Here is a 17,731-nt window from a genome sequence, read left to right on the forward strand (position 1 = left end):
GACATCTAAGACTTCATTGGCTGAGTCCCGTAACATAAATGTTTAGAGCTATCATCTGGATATGCCTTCCCTATTTTTATTAATAAAAATCGACCAAGGAATCGGGGTGGGTGCTACTTACCTTCCCCATTGGTTCGCATTGCAATGGAAGTACATATTTTGCAACACATTCACTTGCTTCGTTCTCGCGTGCACATGTCACTTCCTGGAAATGACCCTCTGTGCATGCGCAGTACTATAAAAAAAAGCTTCTGTATATGTGCAGAAGAAAAAAACAAGATGGTGCCACCTACTGTGCCGCCAAGAGAACCAGCTCAGGGGCATGGAAAGCTTGGGTTTCAGCCAGTTCCAGCAACCCAGGGCGCCAAATTACTGGTGGCTCTATAGAACTAGTCGAAACTGGGAAGAACCCAGCACTGCAAGGAATATAGAATAAGGACCTGCTGTGTAAGGCACTTCCAGAATAGTTTAGATCAAACTGTAGGCTGAGAAATCAAATATACTGAAAGAATAATCTCTTATAAAACATTCCTGAATATGGCTTGGTTCATTTAATTTAATTAATTTAATTTGCAAAGGGTATTAGATTTGTGCAGCATAAATCCTAATGAGTGTTAGATGGCAACAAAGTGATACAAGAAAACACTAAATGTGCCTCTGAAACAGCTGCTAGTAACCCTAGCATTACTAGGTCTGCAAAAATCAGAATGATGATGGTGATGATGTTGATGATGATGATGATTGTTATTATTATTATTGTTGTTGTTATTGTTATAGTTATTATTTATTAGATTTGTATGCCGCCCCTCACCAAATTAATTTAAAATACATTTCTATATTTCTTGCCTGCTATCTAGTGGTCTAGTTTTGCAGCCTACAGTAGATTTGGTAGGCCTGTCTAAATGTGGAGATTGTGTACTCCAGATGTGGAATATATTGGGAAGGAGTTATATAAAATACTCACATACCTGCCTTCCAGCTGTGTGTCAACAGCTACAGTTCTATGCTACATTAACTGAAGGACAGAATCAAGATCACATGAAGTGTTAATACCACTTTTTAATGCCCTGGTAAGGCCACACTTGGAATTCTGCATCCAGTTTTGGTGACCACTTACCACAATGTAAAAAAGATGTTGAGACTCTACAAAGAGTGCAGAGAAGAGCAACAAAGATGATTAAGGGACTAGAGGTTAAAACATGATAGCAGTGTTCTAATATCTCAAAGAAGAGAGAGTTGCCATGAAGAAGAGGGAGTCAAGCTATTCTCCAAAGCACCTGAGGACAGGACAAGAAGCAACGGGTGGAAACTAATCAAGGAGAGAAGCAATTTAGAACTTAGGAGAACTAAGGAGAAATTTCCTGACAGAACAATTAATCAGTGGAAGAATTTGCCTCCAGAAGCTGTGAATGCTCCAACGCTGGAAGTTTTAAAGAAGAGATTGGACAACCATTTGTCTGAAATGATATAGGGCAGTGATGGTGAACCTTTTTTTCCTTGGGTGCTGAAAGAGTGTGCTTACATGCTATTGTGCATGCACAAGTGCCCACACCCATAATTCAATGCCTGGGGAGGGCGAAAAGAGCTTCCCCTGCCTGCCAGAGACCCTCTGGGGGCTGGAAACGCCCTATTTCCCGACTTCTGCTGAGTCTAGTAGGCTTGCATTTTGCCCTCCCCAGGCTCCAAAGGCTTTCCTGGAGCCAGGGGTGGGTAAAAATGTCCTTCCCCATCTCCCCCGGAGGCTCTTTGGAAGCCAAAAACTCCCTCCCAGAACCTCTGTGTGAGCCAAAAATCAGCTGGCCGGCACACACATGCGTGTTGGAGCTGAGCTAGAGCAACAAATTGTGTGCCAGCAGATATGGCTCTGAGTGCCACCTGTGGCACCCATGCCATAAGTTTGCCATCACTGATATAGGGCTTCCTGTCTGAGCAGGGGTTTGAAATGGAAGACCTCCAAGGACCCTTCCAACTCTTTTATTCTATTGTACCCTATATTAAAGTTACTTTTTTGAAAAAATTATCAAAAGGAAATGGCAGTCTGATGCACATTGATTATTTCTGAGAAACAAAGAATAATATAAAAATATATTTATCAATAGATAAATCACTATCAGCAGGGGGAATAAGTTTAGAAAACTAGAATTTTATTTTTGTGCCTGTGCATGTAGGATTCCATTGCTCCATTTCCTACTTTTTATATCTTTTCATAGGTGTGTAAACAGATACTGAAATGGATTGCATGTTAGCACATGATTTTCAAGAACTGAATTTACGGAGAGCAAGGATTAGTCTCAGATGCATGTGCCACTGGCTGTTCAGCACACACAAGTTATCCTTGAGGATACATATTCACTCAACCATATAATTATTATTTTAATTACTGAAAACACACCATACACACACCCTAACCACATACTAATGACTTCAAGTGCTCCCAAAATAGTGATGTTAGAAGTACTCCCCTTGTTTGCCTGTTTACTGGTTTATAATTTGCCCAGATAACACAGCAAGCCAACTACATTATAGTACAACAGATAATGGCAATCAGTGTTAAATGCAGTGATTGAGACTTCAAAACCAACAAGAGATTATGTGGAAACCAAGCTATAAAGTTGCAACATGAAAAACTATTTTGTTCCGTTTAAGAATGTAATAGCTTTTGCATCAATCATGAAACTAGTTGAACATTAGATAAGATGTTGATTTAATCACTCTATTGACCAATACTTCATGAAGGTAGAGATGATCCAATATTCATGTAGAAATGGAATGCCCATTCTTTATCTTTCTCTGTATTCTAGATTTCTTTCTCTTTGACATTCTGACAACATTTAAATATATATATATATCTGCCATCCTTGAGGTAGGAAACACTCGTTTGCATCACAGAAAGAAAATTTTAATCCTACATTGTGTTACCATGATGGCAAACTATGAAACAACCGCAACAAGTAAAAAGTGCATAAAGTAGAGTGATATCTCGTCTTACGGACTTAATTTGTTCCATCACCAGATTCATAAGATGAAAAGTTTGTAAGATGAAGCAATTTTCCCCATAGGAATCAATGTAAAAGCAAATAATGTGTGCAACCCCATCCCAAAAGTCACCCCTTTTGCCTTGCGCCGCTGGGATGCCCCGCCTCGACTTCCGTTGCCAGCCGAAGTGCTGAGATTCCCCTGAGGCTCCCCTCGCTGGGAAACCCCACCTCTGGATTCCTTTCATTTTTGCCGGCACTGCTTTGAATCCCAGCGAGGGGAGCCTCAGAGGAATCCCCACACTTCGGGTGACAACGGAAGTCCGGAGGTGGGGTTTCCCAGCGAGGGGACCCTCAGGAAAATCCCCGTGCTTCAGCTGACAACGGAAGTCCCGAGGCGGGGCATCCCAGTGGCGGCGGCTCGGGTTCGTAAGGTGAAAATAGTTCGGAAGAAGAGGCAAAAAAATCTTAAGCACCGGGTTCGTATCACAAAAAGTTCGTATGAAGAGGGGTTCGTAAGATGAGGTATCACTGTACATTCCAACAAATATTCTACCTCTCATATTAGGGATGATATAAATTTAGCATTATGATAGTTTGAGAGTTTCTTCATCTTTGGTAGTTTAATCTATATTAAAGTTATCAGATTTGGACTGTAAAAATTTGGATGATCAATATATGCAGGAAAAATGATTAAGAAAATTTTGTCTTCTGCCCTCCAGTGTTCATTCAGATTTTTGCAGTTTAGGCCTAAGTCACCTACACTATCCTTTTAAAAGTTTTGCTGTGAAATGAGCTCCACAGTTTAACAATGAAAATTGTAAAGTATTTCTCGGTCAAATATTTTGACAGAAGAGGAAAACGTTCTTCTGACAACTCTCTTCATTTTATGCAGAAATGTATTCAGTTTCATCATGTTTTGCAGCTATTATTCATTTCAAAACTCTATGCAACCTTGATTTATAGAGAAGTTCCTTCTGTTGCTTCACTATTAGTCATGCTCACTTTCAGACCATTGTTTCTACAGCCTGCACTAGATCCCAGTGTGTTTCATCCTAGAAATATTTATTTATTTAAGGGGAAGAGCCTTCTCTGTGGCAGCCCCGGCCCTCTGGAACCAACTCCCCCCAGAGATTAGAATAGCCCCCACCCTTCTTGGCTTTCTAAGCTTCTTAAAACCCACCTCTGTCATCAGGCATGGGGGAACTGAGATATTTTTTCCCCCTAGGCTTCTACAATTTATGTATGGTATGTTTGTATGTATGATTGGTTTTAAAATAAGGGTTTTTAGCTGTTTTAGTATTGGATTGTCGCATGTTGTTTTTACCACTGTTGTTAGCCGCCCCAAGTCTATGGAGAGGGGCGGCATACAAATCCAATAAATAAATAAATTTATTCATTTTTTTTATGCTGCCCTTCTCCTTAGACTCAGGGCAGCTTACAACATATTAGCAATAGCACTTTTTAACAGAGTCAGCATATTGCCCCCACAATCCGGGTCCTCATTTTATCCACCTCGGAAGGATAGAAGGCTGAGTCAACCTTGAGCTGGTGATGAGATCTGAACCGCTGACCTGCAGATCTAGCAGTTAGGGACTTCAGGTTCCCATGGTTGGACAGGAACTTTCAGATCATCCCAGACAAATGGCTGTCCAATTCCTGCTTGAAATCTCTTTTATTTGTTTTATTGTATTTTATTATTTTAAATGTCATGGCTTCCGCCTGCATCAAATTCTATAAATTGTAACTTGAAAAGAATCTTGAGACTTTTTTATTAGAAATCTTTGAACCTTCTCAGAATTACAGATTTTTAAAGAAGAAAGGGAGATGGTCAAACATCTTCAAAGTGATCTATACTTTAATCTGATTCAAACTTTGTGGTAGGTATCTTCCAATAGACAACACCTCTAATCAGTATTATTTGAAGTATGTCACACTCAAGATCTGTTGGCAAAAATACAATATCTTCCTCATTGTGACAGACCTTTTCCACGCCAATTTCAATTTAAATTGTTGACTGAAATGCCTTAATTCAGGGCTGGACTTATGACCCTCATGATGAAATTAGATGAAATATGGGTTGGTTTAACTGATGTCATTTGAACAGTGCCTAAGTAACCTAGAAGACTTTTGAGAACTCTCATATCTTCACGGTGATGAAAATGCTGTTTAGTAATTATAAGCAATCATTAAACAGATTACACAAACAATGGGATCTAATTGAGCTTCATTTTGTTTTTAAACATATACCACCCACTTTGTCATATTTTTTCTGAGTCAAATTCAGTGTGCTTGTTCTAACATATAAATCCCTTCACAGTTCAGGACCTGCCTAACTAAAGGAAAAACACTCCTTTTATATTACTAATTGGCAATTTCACTCATCTATTGACCATTCTTTGAAGGAATAAAGTTTAGCTGGAATACATTCAGGCTAGGACCTTCTCCGCAGTGGCTCTAGTGCTGAAAATTTCCCTCCCCATTGTCTTAAGCTCTTTGATTACTTTTTAAGTTATATGAAAACGTGATTTTAGAGCCTGGCATTTCCTTACTGAAGCTCATTTATGCTTATATAAATGTCACTATTAATTGTGATGGTTTTTATCATTTATTGATAGGTGTAGTTGTTTTTATGAGCATATTATTGTTTTGTATAAACTAGCTTTGCCAGGAACGTGTGAGTATATATTTAAAACATAAATAAATGAATAAATGCATTTTATTTTAATACATGGATGTATGTAAAAAAATAAATAAATATTCCTCAGAGACCAAAATTGATTTGGGAATAAGTAGAAAAACATGGTTAAAAATTCAAATGTCTCAGCAGTCAGAGTTAACCAATGTTATTCAGTGAAGATGCAATAATTATATTAATTTACCAAAATCTTATTTTTCCTTTTTCTACAATGTTCTCATTAGTCTTAATTGGTTAGCAACAATGAAAGATAACTATTATAGTCTATATGCATACCACTATTGAATGATGTTTCTTTAAAAAAATACTTCTAGCAATAGTCAATTCAAAGGTTTACAGCTTTTTTGTGAAGAAACATTATGAAAACATGTTGCTTTTCATTATGCTCAGTCTGTAGCGAAACATGGACACCAATAGTTTTTATCTGATGCTGAAGAATCAATAGGATTGATCATGAAACATGTGATACACATTCTCTGAATTTTGAATTAATAATGGTTCACAATCATACTAAATTGAACAGGTCTTATTTTTTTAGAGCCTATTTTAAAAATGCGTAATAACATATGTTCAATTTTTTAAACAAGTGGGAATGGGTGAGTGAATCCTAATTGGATCACTACTGGTTTTAGAATGTTATACCCCTAAGGAACAGAAGTTATTAAGGAACTTCATGTGTTTCCCCCTTTCATACTTGGAGCAGAGAAAGTAGGGGAAAGATCCTGGACTAGATCTGTTCTCTCAGATGTAGCTTCTTTTTCTCAATCGCCACACCAGATGCCAAAGCACATGATGTCAAGAAATATGAGAATGTGAATAGAAGGCCATCTACCATTCTGCCAAGATGGATATTTCATGGCAACAAATTATATTCATTCTCTAGAAATATTGTATCCACTGCAAGCAACAATTTAGGCAAACCTTCCTTTGCCACCATGAACATTCATTGCCAGCCATCCAAAGGCGCATGCAGAACTATTTGTAGCGTTCTGTTAATACATGCCTGAAAAGTCGCGTGCAGGAAAGAAATGTTATTAAGAAATGCAGCATTCCAGGATACAGTTCTAATGGGGAACATCTGACCAAATTTTTGATAGAAAAAGATTGATAGAATCAGGAGGATAAGTGGCCACCTTATCTACTTTTGCTGAACTTCTGATGCTGGGTAGCTCTGGTTAAAGTAGCAAAAAGCAGACAAGTCAATGTGCTATTAGCCATAGTTGGTAGCACAGCTCCAATGGGCAATAGCAACAACAAGCTTTATTGTTTTGCTTGTAACTATTTGTATTTGTTGATGAAGGTGTCAATCATTTTGGAACTAGCCATTCCACAATCTCTGTGGGGTTTTTTTTAAAACTGCTCCTAGCACATGCCCAGTCTTATTTACTCAGTCAAGCTTGTGTTCTGGTTCTGAGCTGGGTGGCCCCAGGAAGAAAGTTAGAAGCAGAAGGCTAAAATCCCACCACAACATAAAAGGGCAATATGTATGATTTGCCATAATGAGCCATTTAGTTAACAGCTGGGTTTAAGGAGGCCTGCTTCTCAGCCATTACACTAGAGCTCAGGCAGCAGGAAAATGTTTGTAATGCTTTAAATGAAAACTGTGCAGGCAGTCATGGCTGATTCCTGCCCCGACTAGTACATGTTGAACATTCACTGCTATCTCTGTTTAATTACATGGTTTTGTTGCCACAATACCAGAATTGCCCTGAAAACCTTTGGCTGTGGGATACACTTGAAATGAATGGTTTTGTTCCTCAATTATGAATATTTACACAAACACATATGCACTGACTGTTATTTAAGTGAGTAACAAGTGTTCTAACATTGTAATTAATAACAGAACACAATGCACCAGTAGTATATAATCACTGGGTAGGAACTCTGCTCAAGGATTTACTACAACCTCTTCATGCCCCCCAAATGTATATAAATACACCCAGACAAAAATAATATAAAGTGATTTATACATTTATCAGATTTGTAACTGTATACACACACATATGCATTTATATAAATTATTTATACAAAGCTAAATGGGGCTTTAAACTATGTTTCTCTTTCCACAGATAGGAAAGGATTTTTGCCCCCTTGCTGGAGAAACCGAACCTTTCATTCTTAATTTATGTATTTTCAACTTTCCATTTTAAACCATCTGACACAAGGAAAAACCTGGTTTATTTCAGGCTTGTCTTTTGATTTAGAGCAGGTTGTGGTGCCTCCTGACATTCCTTCCATTAAAAGTAATACCTTGTTACTGTTATGCATCTTAGAAAGGTATTGTGTGACAAAAATTCAGCTAATCTAAAAGGTAAAATTCTGAAACTGAATTCAGAAATCTTACAACTTATTATGGGTCATAATCTCTCATGATCATGAAACACAGTTATATTTTAAATATATCAATAGCAAGTGCAAAGAGAGTAAGGAGAGGGAAGGAGCAAAGGAGGAAGGAAGGAAGGAAGGAAGGAAGGAAGGAAGGAAGGAAGGAAGGAAGGAAGGAAGGAAGGTGTTGTGGTTAGCTCTGGCCCAGCTCCTGCCCCAAGGACTGTGGATGTGGGGGAGACATCCACATGCTGCAGGCCTGTTTTGCCCCCCAAAGTGGAATCTGCTGATGAAGGCTCCTCTGACCAAGAAGACATGAGTGACAGGGAGGAGGAGAGTGTGGCAGACAGCTCAGAAGGAGATCAATTATCTAGCTCCTCCTTGGATTCAGAACAAGAGTTAATGATACAGCCAGGCATCTGGAGAGCGAAGCATAGGCAACAACAACTGAGAGATTATTATCAAAGAAAATGAGGCCACCTGTGGTTGGGTGGGGCTGTGGTAATTAGTGAGGCTGCTATAAATAGCAGCCTGTGGGTTTGGCCATTGTGGAGGATTATCTGATCGTTGTGTTTCGTGACTGCTTTACTGACTTTGACTTTTTGTGTGCTGATTTCCCCCGCTTTGAAACTAAACCAGAGCAAAGTGTGTTTCACTTTGTGAAAGAAGAAGGACTGTGAATTGCCTCACAGCTGCAAGCTAAGTATCACAGAACTGATAAGGGACTTGTATAAATTACCAGTTTGTTTGGAGACAAGTACTCTTTGCTATACCAAAAGAGGGCTTAGTTTAAGTGAATTTTCATTATAAAGAACATTGTTTTGAATTTTCAAACGTGTGTGTGTCTGAAATTTGTACCTGTGAATTTTTGGGAGGATTCTACCAGAGACCCCGACAGAACAGAAGAAAGGAAGGAAGGCCTATGCATAAGTAATCTGGATTTGTATGAGAGTGATATCACCATATTTTTACTTTCTGCAGTTCAACATGTACATAAAATGTTGCATGTGCGTGAAATGATCCGATGGACTGAATGAAGAGCATCAAGAAAAAAAGCATGCATGCTATGTACTTTTATGCAGGTTTCTCTCTAGTTATGTCGTTTTGCGAAGCTGCTTTGCCAGAAAACAGTTAAGTATTTTCAAAGATCATATATCAGATATGTGTAACAAATGTTTACTGTACAAATTAATGACACCTGCCATAAATATTTATTTTTCCTCAAAATGTAAATATGTAAGTGCCTTTATGCTGAAGTCTTGAAGAAAGCTACATTGGGTGGAACAATCAGTATTTTAAAATACCATAAATCAGTTTTCTAGTCTAAACGTGCACACAATAAATCAATGACACTGGCCCTAAATGTTTTTCCACATTGAATGTACTGTAAATACAGGAACAGTTTATTATTCACTAAATCACTTCTGCAACAATCCATGCAAGTCGGCAAAGCCCAATTTATTTTAGTTTTCTCTAACATAATTGGCATTTCCTGTATGCACAGGTCTTCAAACTTGGCAACTTGAAGACTTACGGACTTCAACTTCGAGAGCTGGATGGAGAATTCTGGGAACTGAAGTCCACAAGTCTTCAAGTTGCCAGGTTTGATGACCCCTGCTATAGAAAATGCTGAAAACTGATCCACCTTAAGTACAGTATATTCAATATGGGCTGCAAAAAGTCCAAATGAACACTAGATTACTGGAAAGAGATAACACCAAAGAAGCCTCACACATCCCAGTGACCGATCAGATCCCACACAGTCAGCCTCCTCTGGGTCCCATCAGCCAAACAATGCTGACTGGCAGGGCCACAGGGGAAGGCCTTCTCTGTGGTGGCTCCGGCACTCTGGAACCAGCGTCTCCCAGAGATGGTCAAAGCAATGGAAACTGCAGTTTAATGTTTCCAAATGTAAAATAATGCACTTGGGGAAAAGGAATCCTCAATCTGAGTATTGCATTGGCAGTTCTGTGTTAGCAAAAACTTCAGAACAGAAGGATTTAGAGGTAGTGATTTCTGACAGTCTCAAAATGGGTGAGCAGTGTGGTCGGGCAGTAGGAAAAGCAAGTAGGATGCTTGGCTGCATAGCTAGAGGTATAACAAGCAGGAAGAGGGAGATTGTGATCCCCTTATATAGAGCGCTGGTGAGACCACATTTGGAGAACTGTGTTCAGTTCTGGAGACCTCACCTACAAAAAGATATTGACAAAATTGAACGGGTCCAAAGATGGGCTACAAGAATGATGGAAGGTCTTAAGCATAAAACGTATCAGGAAAGACTTAATGAACTCAATCTGTATAGTCTGGAGGACAGAAGGAAAAGGGGGGACATGATCGAAACATTTAAATATGTTAAAGGGTTAAATAGGGTTCAGGAGGGAAGTGTTTTTAATAGGAAAGTGAACACAAGAACAAGGGGACACAATCTGAAGTTAGTTGGGGGAAAGATCAAAGGCAACATGACAAAATATTATTTTACTGAAAGAGTAGTAGATCCTTGGAACAAACTTCCAGCAGACGTGGTTGGTAAATCCACAGTAACAAAATTTAAACATGCCTGGGATAAACATATATCCATTGTAAGATAAAATACAGGAAATAGTATAAGGGCAGACTAGATGGACCATGAGGTCTTTTTCTGCCCTCAGTCTTCTATGTTTCTATGTTTCTATTTGTATCGCCCCCATGCTCCTGGCCTTCCGAAAGGTCCTAAAAACATGACTTTGCTGGTAGGCCTCTTGTTCTGATCTACATCTTGGCCTACTGATGAATGAATGAAGGATGAATGTTTTTATTGTGGGGTTTTTAACTTTGTATTCATTTTTTTATTGTTCACCATTCTGAGTCCACGAGGAAAAGGGCGGCATATAAATATGATTAAATAAATAAATAAATAAATAAATAAATAAATAAATAAATAAATAAATAAATCTAGATAGAATAATACAGGTAGTCCTTCTCTTACAACAGTTCATTTAGTGACCGCTCAAAGCCTAAATGACCTCTAGATATCAGCAAATACATACAAACAGCTTTTTGGTATTGTCTGGATTTTTATAACCACATAACATTCACCTAGATGTCCTAGGTGAAAGGTACATAATTTGCCAAATGAAGGCCATCTTACTCCAGTATTTGTTACCTGAGGGCCCAACCAAGGGCATACACTTGCAAGCAAGAGATGAAAACTCACACTTGTTTCTTTGAAGCTTGTATGGGAAGCATGCTATTCTCAGCTTGCTTAATAAACCTGCATTCCATGAATTTATCTAATTTTCTTCTAAAGCCATCCAAGATAGGGGAGTATTTATAAAGAATATATGAAGTAGGACATTTCATTTCTCTTAAATTTCCTTTCAATTCCATTGGATGGTTTCTGATCTTACTGTATTGAAAGACAAGTGAAAATTTCTTACTATGTTATTCATGCCATACATGAATTTATATATCTCAGTTATGTTTCTCTTTTCTTACAAGGAGGTTTTCAAGGTCCCTGATAATTTCCACTGTAATTTTTCCAGTTTTATTACATTTTCCCAAGTTCACAATAGGTAGGTGAATTGTAGGTGTGGATATATAATGGATTTTTAGGATAGCATTTCAGTGTAGGCAGGTTTATTTTCATTCTCTGTCAATAGTACCTAGGATGGAGTATCCTTTTTCATAACTTTTGTGTCTAAATCATTTGGCTAACCACAATGAGCCTAATATATTTTTGTCCTGGTTTGATACAGGAAGTGTTAGTTTTACTCACTATTGTCAATAGCCAATCTGCTTGCTTCAGGGGTGAGTTCTTCATGTGTACATGTGCGTGTATCCTAGCGGCATATGCAGAAGGACAATTTTCCTTCTGTGCATGCTCAGAGAGCTGAAAATCATGGAAAACTATATAAAAAAAGATGGTGGTATGCATGGACTGACAAAGACAGACCAGAGTAGTTGTGCCAGAATTGCACAATCGACGGGCTGTTACTGGAGCGGCGCACTAGATCCAGTGGTAGAAACCCACCACTGGCCTTGTTGATATTGTTAAAGAAAAACCTCCAGAAGATTGATAAAGACAGGATTTATCATTGTAAAATCCACATGTATATTCCTCTATATGCTTAGTATTTTTTGTACCAATAGATCTACAATTCCCCCACCCAGTAGATGTTAAACTGAGCATCTTATACCTGGCTAAGTTTCCTCTAGATTCACTTTTTAAAAATTGTATCAGGTTGGTTATCTTCCATCCCTTTGGCACTGAACCTGATATGAAGAATGAGTTACAGTGATCCCTCGTCATACGAACTTTTCGAGATACGAACCTGGGGTTTAAGATTTTTTTGCCTCTTCTTCCAAACTATTTTCACCTTACGAACCCGCCGCTGCCACTGGGATGCCCCACCTCTGGACTTCCGTTGCCAGGTGAAGCGCCTCTTTCTTATTAATCCATTTCTAATCCTGACCCAGTATATTTTCTGAAATATTTACATCTTTCCAAATCAGATGCTGTTCAGTCCTCAGCCCACAAGGATCAATTTAAAGCTTATTTGCTATTCAATATATGAAATGTGCCAGCAGCCTGCTTTTACTGGTTTAGTTGGAGTCTATTTCTTTGGTAGAGATTCAGTTGGATCCAAGTCTGACCCTACTTTTTCTTCTAACACCAGTAGTGGTTTGCACCCAGTATGGGCTACAGTGTGGTACCGGAAATGGAGATGTGCATGCATCTCCACGTCCCTGATGTGTGCATGCCTGCGCCCGCATGAAATTTGGCTTCTGTCTATGCGCCAGAAGCAAAATCTCATGCAAGAACGCTCAGGCGTGAGGTTTTACCTATCTTCGCATGCGTGGAAGCAAAAAAATTGCCAAAATCTCATGGGCGTGAGTGTCCTTGCATGGTATTTCATTTCCGGTGCATGTGCAGAAGCCAAATCTCATGCCAGCGCGCCCACACCGCTCTCCGGGAGTTCACCGGTAGAGCCAGAGATGATGAACCCATTCCTGTCTAACACTATTGTCTTATCCATACATTTATTTATTTATTGTATTTGTATGCTGTCCCTCTCCATGGACTCGGGGCGGCTCACAACAAACAGAATACATAGTAAAACAATTTGATCCAATTAATTACAATTAAAAGACTTAAAAATATCCTAAAAAAATATTCAATTTATCATTCACTCAATAGGTCACTCTAAACACACTCGTTGGTCAGGGGGAGAGATCTAGTGGCCCCAGGCCTGGCGGCAAAGATGAGTTTTCAAGCTTTTTTGGAAAGCAAGGAGGGTGGGGACAGTGTGAATCTCTGGGGGGAGCTGGTTCCAGAGGGCCGGGCCCCCCACAGAGAAGGTTCTTCCCCTAGGCCCCGCCAGCTGAAATTGTCTGGCTGATGGGACACCGAGAAGACCCACTCTGTGGGACCTCACCAGATGCTGGGATTTGTGTGGCAGAAGGCGGTCTCAGAGATAATCAGGTCCTATGCCACGTAGGGCTTTATAGGTCATAACCAACACTTTAAATTGTGTCCGGAAACCGATCGGCAGCCAATGCAGACCGCATTGATACTACTGAACTATATCTGTCTAGGTAATCATGTACATAGAGCAGGGCAGTGGCCTTTTCCAAAGTGCTACCTTAATGTTTCTGGATTTCAATCCATTAAGTAGCTGCCTGCTACATTTCCACTGTTTTTGGCTCGAAAATATAATGCAATGATTGTTTAATCTCCAGCACAATATTTTATAACTTAAAATATTTTGACCCTGATGTGTGCAATATTTCCACAATTGCAGACAAGCCATTATGAAATCTATATACCACAAACTCATCTCTTTGTGCTTCTAATCTTTCCATTGCTCTAAATTAAAAGACTTCTTCCTCATTCCTTCTTCACATTTAAGGAATGGATTCTTCCTATATCATAATCTTCTTCATTTTTTAAAATAATGTCCTTTCATCTAAGAACATCTCTAGCTCCATCACCTTGGTTTAAAAGGACCAGGAACTTACTTTATCCAGCCATAAGCTCATAAATTATGCCCAGTCGGCAAACAGTCACAGATAGCATTTTTGCTCCTTCTGGCTTCTTTAGCAATTGTTTTTTCCTAACATGTAACCTTGTCTTCCTCACAAAGTTGCTAAATTTGTTTTATGCTTATTTTTTGGAAGTGGGAGTATGTGTTGAGGCACATGCAGTCCTCTGATCCAGAAGACTTCTTCACTTGCAGCTTCAAGGCTAACATACTGTCACGCCAGTCCTAAATATAACTCATTATTCAGCAAAACATATAAGTATCTCTGCATGAAACATTTTTTTTAAAAAAAATTATGTTACATCCAATAGGGAGGAAGGGAAGGACTTGAAAAAAGTTCTTTTCATAGCTCATTCAGCTGAGACTTCAAAAGAAGAAGAAAATTATTACTGCAGCAGTTTCAAAGTACTGGTAGTGTTAATTTCAGAAAACATATTAACAAAGTACACCTGTAAGAAAGCTGACGAAAAGATCAAACATGGCATGAAAAATCAGGTGAATGTCACATCTTTAAGGTTAAGACTTACATGTTATCCAGCCATGCAGGGAAAAGCAGGTAACAACAACAACAAAAGTAACCTGGGAAGACACATCTAGTGATATATAAACAACTTACGCATCCATCCATTTCATAAATTCAAAATAAAAAATGATCACAATTCTTTAAACTGTAGTGGCCGAATAGATATAAACTTTTCAGACCCATAGTATTTACTGGGGACAATAGCTGGTTTCCTTAGCATCCTATTTTTCCCCTCTAACCAAATAGGTGGATTTTTGTGACTTACTAATATCTGTGCAGCAACATACCAGCCAAAAGAATCTTGGGCTTTAACCATTACAAGGCACTGATTTCCCACAGGTATCATATTGATATTTTGCACATTGGCTTTTCTTTAATGGTTATACTTGGGCTTCTAACCTAGAAGTAGGCAAGGCTGCTGATTAAAATCTTAGAGGTATTTTTTGTTTCTTTATACATATGCTAGTTCATTCCCATCTGTGCTGTTAATTAGTTCCTGACTGTAGGTTAAATGTAGGACATGTTGTCAGAAGCCTAAAGTAGAATGGCCAGACCTCCTGCTATTGCAATATGGACCGTTTTTAACTCTTTCCTTCCTATTCAAGTTTATAATTTATGGGCATGAAAGCAAAACCACTATGTTAGCTTTGGAACAGAAGAAGGAATGTTTGTTCAGTTTCATTTCCAATGCCAAAGGGATACATAGACTTTCTAAATGCAGGTTTCCTGCTCCACATATGCAAACATTATTGATTTAAAATGCAGGTTCCTTCACTCACTCCTTGCTTCTCTTCTAGTTACATCATACAGCACAGAATTATTATTAAGGACAGGAAATTACTATATGCATAAGGACAAATGTTTATGGGGGACATAAAACATTCTTTCCAATAACTGCACCAGCAGACTGACAAGGGTTTGAGGACACTCTCAGCTTTAAATGAAGAGGCAACTTGTGATAATGCCCAAATAACAAAAATTATGTGCTTAATAAGAAACTCTGATTGTGTTACAGAGAAATATATTGAGTATTGGTCATTGGTCATATGGTGGGCTGGGAAACAATTTAACAAATCCCCTGTGATTTCTCATTCCACATTGAAGTCCATTTACAGGAAAGAAACAGGTGGTTTGATTTGCTTAAATATTTTTGGATATAGCAATAGCAATAGCACTTAAACTTATACACACTGCCTCCCAGTGCTTCCCAGACCTCTCTAAGCAGTTTACAGAGTCTGAAGAATGTTGGGAATTTTAATATGATGTAACACACCATGTTTTATGTCACAACTACTATCCTAGGGGAAAAGGGGGATTTGGGGAAAGGAAAGAAAGATGTTCTGCATAAAAAAAGAAAGAAGTAGAGTCCATCACTTGGACTGGAGATATAGATTTTGCTTTTACAATGAACAGAGTCCAAAATCAAGCTTAGATTTGCTGATAAACCCAAGTTCTTTGTGTGGCCATATTTCTCCTGTTAATGCTACTTATACCTTTCCAGAAGGTAGGATATTTATACTCTTGGTTTCCCTTATGGAGATCATATGTATAACAGTGATTGTTTCACTCAATTTCTTTTCTAACTAAATAGAAGAACAGCTGATGCAGGAGAGGAGATAGTGGGTGTGGAGTAGAAAATTCTTGGAAAGATAAGGACTCCACATATTTCTGATTCCAGATTGTAAACAGACTTTTAAAGCTATTTCCAAATTACCACTCGATTCTGCTCCTGAGAGAAGTGTTATTCATGCATTGTACATTGCATAATATTCAGTGTCTTCAAGAGATCCAAAATTATTCAGTTTGTAACAGAGAGAGATAATAAAGAGGCACTCTTTTTATTTTAGTAATACAAAACCTTTTCAGCAGCTGTGGGAAATGGCATAAAGGGTCTTCATTTTGAGGAGATGTTTACTAAATACGCATTTCTAGTCCACTTTTTTATTTGTGAACTCCAAACAGCCTACAGTACATAAGGATCTTCTCTCATATAATCCTCATAACAACCTATTGAGAAGATCGACTTGAAAACATGACATTGCTTGTTAAACTTATGATTTAAACAGTGAGACACCTAAATTCACCCACTGAAATCCATGGTTGAATAGGAAGTTGAATCTGTTGTCAAACATTGAAGGTTTTTATTGTAAATATGCCACTCCTACAACTACTGTATTTTTCGGTGTATAAGACGCACCCTTTTGTTCTGCCGGGCTCTCTGGTAGGAGACTCCCGAAAATTCAAGGGTACAAATTTCAGACACACACACGTTTGAAAATTCAAAACAATGTTCTTTATCACAAAATTCAAAATAAACTAAGCACTCTTTTTGTATTGCAAAGAGCACTCGTCCCAAAACAACCAGGTAGTCTGTACAATTTTCCTTAAGCAGTCATTAAGTACTTAGCTAGCAGCTGTGAAGAAACTTCACACCCCTTCTTCTTCCAATGAAGTGAGACACACACACACATTGCTCTGCTTTGGTTTCAAAGGCGTGAAAAATCAACAAAGTCCAGAAAACAGCAACACACGATTCCTGAAGAACTGCGATCAGATACTCTTTCACAACGGCCAAACCCACACGCTGCTATTTATAGCAGCAGCCCTAATTACTGGAGCCCCACCCAACCACAGACGGCCTCATTTTCTCTTGTAACAATCCTTCAGTTGTTGTCTCCTATTCATCACTCTACGCATGTGTGGATGTGTCATTAATTCTTGTTCAGAATCCAAGGATGATACAGATAATTGATCTCCTCCTGGGCTGTCTGCCAAACTCCCCTCTTCCCTGTCACTCATGCTTCCTTGGTCAGAGGAGGCTTCATCGGCAGATTCCATCGGGAGCAAAACAGGCCTGCGGCGTGTGGATGTCTCCCCCACGTCCACCTGCACATTCCTTGGGGCAGGAGCTGGGCCAGAGCTAACCACAACACTTTTTACCGTAAAAAAAGTGTGTCAAAAACTCAGTGCATCTTATACATCGAAGTCGCCACTTGTGAGAAGTTCCAGCAGCATCCTGGAGGAGCAGAGCAATTTGCCCGTTCACGTCTGCCCCCGGCTGCTGCTCCCACATCTCAAGCCGTCGTCTGGCCCATTTGCCGGGACTCCTAGGGACTGCAGGAGGTGATTGGTAAGTTTGCACAGAAGGGAGCGGCTTCTATCTCTTGGGGTGGGGGGTGGAGGTGGGAAG

General features: G+C 39.0%; 1 protein-coding gene across 4 annotated transcripts in view; it reads right to left on the reverse strand.

Annotated features, from left to right (window-relative positions):
* Positions 1–17,731, reverse strand: part of BDNF (brain derived neurotrophic factor) — a 57,544-nt gene that overhangs the window by 16,136 nt on the left and 23,677 nt on the right. Inside the window, exon 1 of one of the 4 annotated variants that reach the window (XM_070735333.1) lies at positions 11,141–11,206. The exons of 2 other annotated variants lie outside the window; for them this stretch is intronic. The gene's annotated coding sequence lies outside the window, so the exon portion shown is untranslated. Of the gene's footprint in view, positions 1–6,815; positions 7,030–11,140; positions 11,207–17,731 lie in introns of those variants that run through there. One more of the 4 variants, XM_070735324.1, reaches the window with a different exon arrangement.

This window comes from Erythrolamprus reginae, chromosome 1 (genome assembly GCF_031021105.1).
Source record: "Erythrolamprus reginae isolate rEryReg1 chromosome 1, rEryReg1.hap1, whole genome shotgun sequence".
Taxonomy (NCBI): domain Eukaryota; kingdom Metazoa; phylum Chordata; class Lepidosauria; order Squamata; family Dipsadidae; genus Erythrolamprus; species Erythrolamprus reginae.